Source organism: Euprymna scolopes, chromosome 45, assembly GCF_053919585.1.
Source record: "Euprymna scolopes isolate OS-2025 chromosome 45, ASM5391958v1, whole genome shotgun sequence".
NCBI classification, from domain to species: Eukaryota; Metazoa; Mollusca; class Cephalopoda; order Sepiida; family Sepiolidae; genus Euprymna; species Euprymna scolopes.
In genome coordinates, this window is record NC_136526.1 from 49,268,630 (window position 1) to 49,277,318 (window position 8,689).

Below are 8,689 nucleotides of genomic sequence, written 5' to 3' on the forward strand. Positions count from 1 at the left end.
GCGCTAGGTGTATTAGAATTTTGGGTGAATTTTTAACACCCCTAACACGAAACTGCGAATAAAATATATTTAAAAAAAAACTCGTAATTTCTCCATTAAACGTGGATTGTTTATGTTCTTCATTACTTCCAAAATAAACTATTAAAGTTGTATAAAAAAATAATAGAAATATTATTTTTTTAAAAAACAGTGTTTACAAAGTGCCGACGCGCTTCCATGCAGCCATTTTTTTACGTAATGAAATCAATTGAATTTTACGAGTTTAATATTTTTCAATTTTTAAACTTTAAAAATCTATCAAAATTTGCCTATTGATTCAATTTTTACGATATTTTCAGGGTCAATGTTAAATTTTATGCTCTTTCCAGGAAATCGGAGGGAATTCCATAGTCTAAAGTTCTGGGGAAGAAACTACTGGAGTAGAAGGCTCTCTTATATCTAGGGATATCAACTGTGAAGGGGTGGGATTTAAATTAAATTATAGGGATAGGATTTAAATTAAATTATGAAATTAAAAGAAAGAAATACAGATTTAGGGAAAGAAAAAGTAGGTACGGGCAAAAATGGCCGAATAAAGATAGGGAGACATAGTTTGGAAAGCCGATTTATAATAAATCTTTGGGTTTGTATTACTGTACACATAGATTCGAAAAGTTGCCAAAAAACAAATATATAACAAATAAATGTTATCAAAGGCAAGATAAGTTACTTTTCTGCCAAACTGGATATATTTTTTATGTTTTTATTCAATGTAACATATTTATTCAGCTCGAAAAACATACAGTGTTTACCGATGTATTCGAAAATTCAAGATGGCGTCTCACACCCTCTTTAACACCGTAAGTATGGAAAAAGGTGTTATAAATAAAAAAAAAAAAAACTATACAAAATATTATTAAAAACCCGTGGAATATATGTCAACTTATGTCACGGTAACATATATTCAGCGAGTTTTTAACAGTATTTTATCCGGTTTTTTATTTATAAAATCTTTTCTCACACTTACCGTGTTAAAGAGAGAATAAGACGCCATCTTGAATGTTCAAATACATCTGTAAACACTGTATGGTTTTCGAGCTGAATAAACATGTTACATTGAATAAAAACAGGAAAAATATATCCAGTTTGGTAGAAAAGTAACTTATCTTACCTTTGATAACATTTATTTGTTATATATTTGTTTTTGACAACTTTTTCGAATCTATGTGTACAGTAATACAAACCACAAATTTTTTTTTTCGTTTATGAATATATTTGATTGTACCTATTTACTATGCCTCCCCACGGGACAGAGTTAGACACCAGGGTCGTTTTTTTAACGTGGAGAAAAGGTACAAAAATAAAAATTGTCTCAGTCGTGAAGGATTTCTCCTCCACCGAAAGAGAACAAGAAATGGAAGTGCAGCATCTGAAGAACAGATACTACACTTTGATCTGGACCAATAAATAGTACAGTCAATTTCAAAAAAGAAAAAAAATGTACACGTGAAAAAAAAAGTTATGAAAAATATTTTCAGGGCGAACTTACCACTCCAGTTAAATTTTGAAGTCAAATACATTAGAAAGATAAATATTAGTTTTCTGGGTCAATTTCAATGATAATTAGTAAAGTAAAGTTTTAATATATTGAATTAAATTTAAAAAACAAACAAACACCTTGTTTGTACAAAAAAAAAAGAAGCTTAATTAGCTTCTAGCAGCGAGAGATTCTCACACTGCAGAATGTCAACAACACCGAAGTCTCTGTTAGTATAAACTAAACAAAAAATATATGAATAAACACAATTGCCCAATTACGTTTACACATTTATTATACACTGACAAACATTTAAACAACAATAAAACACAATACAATAGCGACAATTCGATAAGACTCACCGACTGGGGGAAAAAGTTCTCAGAGCTCACCTCGTGGTGGAACGAAGGTTCTCCTCTTCTTGAGAGGGAAAAGGCAACACGTCTGCCCGTGACCAAAGGGGAAAAAACAACCAGCCTTAGAGCAGGGGCAGATTACTCCTCCCCAGTGTCCTCTAATTTTTAGTCCTCTACAACACTCCCCCCCCCCCCAAAAAAAATACGGAGTACTTTTAATTGAATGTTGTGAGAGGATTGTTCTTTTTGTTTTTTTTTTATGTAGAGACAAAGTCTCTTAAATGGGCAGGCCATTTTACCTGTCTGCCCGAACGTGTTTTTTATAAGGGTGTTTTTCCAATGTCACTTCGACTGGCATCCTTTGTGAGAGATCTACTTCTAAATATGCATCCTCGAGTGTTGCGGGTTTCAACCTGTCAATTGAGATATTTTGTTCTTTGTCCTTAATGAGGACGCTGAAATACTTCTTGTTTTTCTTGTTGACTTCAAAAGGTCCGCGGTACGGTGGTTGCAGGGTATGCAACTTAGCTGTATCGCGAACAAACACATGCGTGCATGTCTCTAGTGCCTTTGGCACATGTGTTAGCGCACTTGTTTATTCCTGATGGAGAATATGCCATTTTGGCCATGGTTCTTGTCAGTCTATCAACAAATGATGCAGGGTGCCAAACTTTATTTGGTGTATCACAAAAGTATTGTGCTGGCAGGCGTAGTGTGGTACCATACAGCGCTTCTGCTGCTGAGCAATTCATATCCTTCATCACTGCTGTGCGCAAACCCAGCAAAATTAGAGGAAGGTGTTCTAACTACTTTGTATTGCTGGTAAGCACTGCGCGTAAAGAGGCCTTTATGCTGCGATGTAGACGTTCGACTGCTCTCTTTGCTTGTGGATGGTATGCTGTCGTGTGTATACTTCTGGTGCCCAAAAGTCCTGAGAGTTTATGAAACAGTTCGGACTCGAATTGTCTACCTCCGTCAGTTGTCATGTTTTCCGGGACACCGAATCTTGCTACCCATCAAGCGGGGAAAGTTCTGGCTGTTGTGTATGCTGTCATATCCGGCATTGGTAAGGCTTCAACCCACCTTGAAAATATGTCGACACATATCAAAAGATAGCATTGGCCTTCACATGTCGGAAATGGACCGGTGATGTCGAGGTGTATGTGCTGTAACCTCTCATCAGGTACTGGAAATGTGCCTAGTGGCGCACGTGTATGTCGACCGACCTTGGCGTTTTGACACTGCACGCACTTCTTTGTCCATTCTCGCATGTCTGCTTTCATACTCGGCCAGACATACCTGTCTGTCATCAATCGTATCGACGCATTGGCCCCTGGGTGTGATAACCCGTGTACCGCATTGAATATGTCTTTCCTTAAGGATGCTGGAACATATAGGCGCAGTTTGTTAGTGCTGACATCACATACTATTTTTCTAGGGCTGTTGGGGTATGCCATTTTCACCAGCTGCAGTGATGTTCCATTATTCTGCAGAAGCTTCTGCAGGTGCTCGTCTTTTTCTTGCTCCATAGCTAAGGTGTTGGCTTCGATGGCAGGTCCCAATGTGAAGGAGTTTAGTCTTCATGACAGTGTATCTGCTGGTATATTGTCAGCTCCCTTCACATGTCTGACATCTGACGTAAACTGTAGGATATAGTCCAACTGACGAACATCTCGGGGAGAGTATTTGTCTGAGGAGGACTGCAGAGCGCCTAATAAAGGCTTGTTGTCAGTCACCAAGTAGAATGGCTGTCCCTTTAGGAGCTGCCGATAATGTCTTATTGCAGAAAATGAAGCCAACAACTCTCTCGAAAATGTGCTATAGCGTGTTTCTGCGTCAGTCAATTTCCTGGAGAAGAAAGAAATAGGTCGCCAGTTCCCATTACATTTTTGCTGCAGGACCGCTCCAATTCCAGTTGCAGATGCATCTACTGCCAGGCAAAGTTCACTATCATGTTGAATGTGGGAGAGCTTTGTGGTATCTTCTAACATGGCCTTTACTTTTTTGAATGCTGCTATTGGTTTCTCCGATAGTGTAATGTTGTAGTTCTTCACATTTGTCAGCATACCTGTCAATGGCAAAAGTACTTGGGCAACATTAGGGCGAAACCTACAATAGAAGTTAACTAATCCTTAAAATTGCCGCAACTGTCTCATTGTAGCAGGGATAGGGAAATCTCAGATGGACTTGACGGTCTCTGGGAATGGGGAAATTCCCTTCTCTGAAATATGGTGCCCCAAAAATATAACCTTGGATTGACTAAAAGTACATTCCGATGGATTTAAAACAACACCATATTGATTCAGGCGATCGAATACTTATAGTGCACATGATCTATGTGTTCCTGCCTATTCCTGCTAGCAATGAGGACGTTATCTATGTATGCACACACAAATGGCAAGTCTCGCAGAACCTGGTCTATAAAACATTGGAACATTTGAGCTGCGTTGCGTAAACCAAATGGAACACGCAAAAATTCAGACATTCCAAACGGTGTGGTAATTGCCGTTTTGGGAATATGTTCGGGCTACACAGGGATCTGGTGGTATGCCCGAATAAGGTCTAATTTAGTAAAGACCTTATTATTCTGAGTCACTGCTGTTAATTCTTGGATATGTGGTACTGGGTACCTATCCGGTTTCGTAGTGGCATTTAAAGCTCGGTAGTCCCCACATGCCTGCCATGCATTTGGACCCTAAAAAGATGAAGAGGCGAGGCCCATTTGCTTTTTGAATGACGAACTATGCCAAGCTGCATCATCTGCTGAAATTCATGTTTTTTAGTTTTAATGATAGTCTGGCGATGTCTTCCGCCATTCTGTCCATACGGGCTTCGAACCATTTTTGGCCCTCCATTAATTTTTCCAGAAGCTCGTCTCTTCCAGAGGTCTTCACGCTGGATACTGCAGACGATTGTGTGGATAATATGTCTGCAATGTGATCTGCTATGACGGCGAGTTGTTCTACTGGCGTGGACTCATCCTGAGCAGTGATAGCCACCTTATACTTCGTCGGGATCCGTTGGAGGAAAATATGCTTAACGATGCTTTTATCCATCGCACCATCAGCTAATTTTTGTAACCGTTTTAGAAATTGTGACGGCTTGCTATCTTCCAGGGTCTCTTGTTCCAACAACTGTGAAATACGCTTATGTGTGGAAACAGTCACAGCAGTCGTGACTCTCTCCTTAAGTACATTGTATGGCTTTTCTGTAGGTGGAGAGATTATTAACTCTCTTACCTCAGTAATTGTATCCAGAGGTAAAATGGATGCGACGTAACAGAATTTCTCTGCCTGGTTGTCAATCGATTTTTGTTTGAAAAATAAATCGAGTTGAGCAAAAAACAAAGCAGGGTCGTTGCGAACTAATGAGGCATTAACATTACAAGTTGTCGCCATTTAAAAAAAATATATTTATTTATTTATTTATTTATTTTACCGCACTGGAAACTACAACAGTCTAGCAGCAGGGCATGGAAAGAAAAGAATAGTAATAATATAACATGGAGGGTAAGGGGGCACAGAGACAGAATGCAACGTACTCGCCCATCTCAGCCAATCCTGTATCAGGCGCCTAATTTGGCAGAAATACCGACAGCCGTTTCAGGAACGAAATTTTCCTATAAGGGATAATTTAGTTTCGAAAAAAAAACTTGTTGCATTTGTTGTGCATGATTAAAACAAAACCCTAGTTCTATCCTTATTCTACCGACAAAAATATGTAAAGAATAGAAGAAAAATCGTGTTGCTATCTTAATTACGCTACCCTACGAATTTTTATTTAGGGAATAATAATTAGAATTCTAGAAATAAAATTTACGTCCTAACTTTTTTCTTATTGTTCATAAAAGTATTATTTTACTTTTTTTTTAACAGAACTTATTATTATGTATGTGCGTGTACATATATATTTTCTCGGAGACACCAATTTGTTAGTTTTAACTAAACAAAAAATATATGAATAAACACAATTGCCCAATTACGTTTACACATTTATTATACACTGAAAAACATTTAAACAACAATAAAACACAATACAATAGCGACAGTTCGATAAGACTCACCGCCTGGTGGAAAAAGTTCTCAGAGCTAACCTTGTGGTGGAACGAAAGTTCTCCTCTTCTTGAGAGGGAAAAGGCAACACGTCTGCCCGTGACCAAAGGGAAAAAACCAACCAGCGTTAGAGCAGGGGCAGATTACTCCGGTGTCCTCTAATTTTTAGTCCCCTACATCTCTAAAGATGGATTATACGGAAGCCCAAAATCATAGACAGTTGAGAGGATGCCTGAAAATCTACTCTAGCTACCTGGTGGTGTCGCGGTAGTTATTCCCCATGGAATCATCGATACCGTTAGAAATCATCGAAGTGGAGAGAGAAAAGAAAAGGGAGGTCAATTCTATTTGGTGGCTCTCTCAGTAAGGATGAGTTGTTCTTCTTCAAGCCGGATGCTGGCCGATTTCCATAGGGATAGGAAGGATCAATGCGCCGCACCCCTGATTGGTCAATATGTTGCCAAATAGCACAGGAGAGAGGCATTGATTCGAGGAAGAAAAAAGTTCCATTTATTTCTGCTACAAAACTACAAGTACCATATTTTGTTCTATGTCAAATTGTACGATGGAATTATGTTGAAAAATGTTCTTTATTTTTGGTATTTGTTTGTTGTTGTCGGCTAGAATGCATGTCAACGACATACTGTATATATATATATATATATATATATATATATATATATATATATATATATACACGAAAGAATAAATACTATATGTTAACGTCTTACCCTGCATAAAAACATAAATATACAAAATATTTCGGGGTTTTTCTATATATATTTTTGTGATTATATTGAAACGGTTGGCTCCAAAAATGACTGCAAATTTTCCAGCTAATTTCATCTGCTTTTCGCAACGGGGTATTTGTTTTGTAAGTGACTAATCATGGAATTAAACAATGTTTACTAAAAATTAAATTGAAATATATCACAAATTAAATACCACAATAATAGCGTTCTCCGCAAAGATAAGAAACATTGATATTTGCAAAATATATATTTTTTTTAAATCTGCAAAAAAAAAAAAAAAAAAAACGTGCCTAGAAATGAAATCATGTTTTTATAATTTTGCATTGAATTTGTAAACAGAAAGAAACAGATAATACACACATTATTGTTTTTATTAAATTAAAACCAAGAAAATCACAAATCCTTCTAGACGAGAGCAATTTTATTTCCTGTCTCAATCCAGACTGACATTCTTTGGGGAGCAACATTCAAATATGATTTTATTATACTTGCAAATAAATATCTTATATGACACACAATTTTATTAAAATAAAAACGCACCTATAGAAGCGGTTCTCCCCTCCATAATTTTTTTAGTCTTTTTTATTTTTATTTTTACAGCAGATAATTATCGAATGGTTATTAATCTAAAAGATTTAAAAAAAAAAAAAAAAAGAAGTTTCCTCTATGTAAAATTGCACGAGGACTTTGGATCAGTTGTTGAAGAAAATAAGAACGACAATCAGGAAGAAACTTATAATTTTTAATGTCGTATATTTATTTTTCCATGATGTGGGTTTTAGTGCATTGATTTATATTGATTGTTTTTATGTGTTTAAAAACAGTGGAGAAACAAATTTGTTTTGTTAAAATGTCATTTCTTCTTTGAATCATTATTCAAAGGTAAAATGACATTTTATCAAAACAAATTTGCGTGTGTTGTTTAAGTAAACATGTATAAGACCGTTCTTATTATTTAAAAACAGACGGTGAGATAAAAACGGACAGGTTTGGTGGTATGCACAATATTTTCTCTGTTGGAGGCAAAAAACCCCCTCCTGATTTTTTTTAGGAGAAAAGAGAGAGACAATGTGCCTGTTACAGTGAAGGTGATTAAAATTCGTCAGGATTTCTTTGTCTATATGGAGTGGGACGAAATTGCCGAATGTCTGTTATTTATGAGGTGGTAAAAATTTCTCCTCCTTTTTTTTTCGTTATGTTTCTATTGGGGTGGGGCGAAATGGCAGAATTCTTATTATTGTGGAGATGATTAAAATTCCTCCTGTTTTTAAGGGACTGGGGCAAAATGTCGGAATGTCTGTTATGTTGTAGTTGATTAAAATTCCTCATGATTTTTTAGGGGATGGAGCAAAATGGCGGAATGTCTGTTATTTTGCAGGTGGTTAAATTTCCTTTTGTTTATTTTTGCTTCCACCTCAATTAAGAGGCGAGATTGATTTTTACTCTCTGGTATGAGAAGCATGTACCAGTGGGTAGGAGTCTGACTAAAAACGGATTGCTTTGCAGAGTGTGTTAAGGGTACCCAAATACTCTTTGAGAGAGTCAACTGCACACCTTTCAATTTGATTTGGAAATAATACGTCCAATTTTTTACTTTGTTGTTTTTTGTTTTGAATCCAATACCGTATATCTGCTGTTTTATAATTTATGTAATGTGTGTGAATTGTATATAATTTATGTTAATATGATTTTGTTTTTGTAATTTGTGTAATAAATGACAAGTTGGGCATGGGAGGTGTGTCAAGATGACCCGGATCACTAAGTGCTGAGAAGGAGGATAAAAAGACAAGTTAGAAATGACTAACAATGAACAAAGAAGAGGAAATGATAAACAATGAACCTGTAGATATTTTTAGATCGAGCTTTTAGATTTGACAAATGACAATAGAAAACTGTAGAATGGATAATAAAGAGAATAAAAAACACTTGATGTTGAAGTCAATGGGATGATTAGAAAGGAAAGTTTCTTGTTGAAGGATTTGAGCTCACGAGGCTTACAAGTCGGTTGATAGC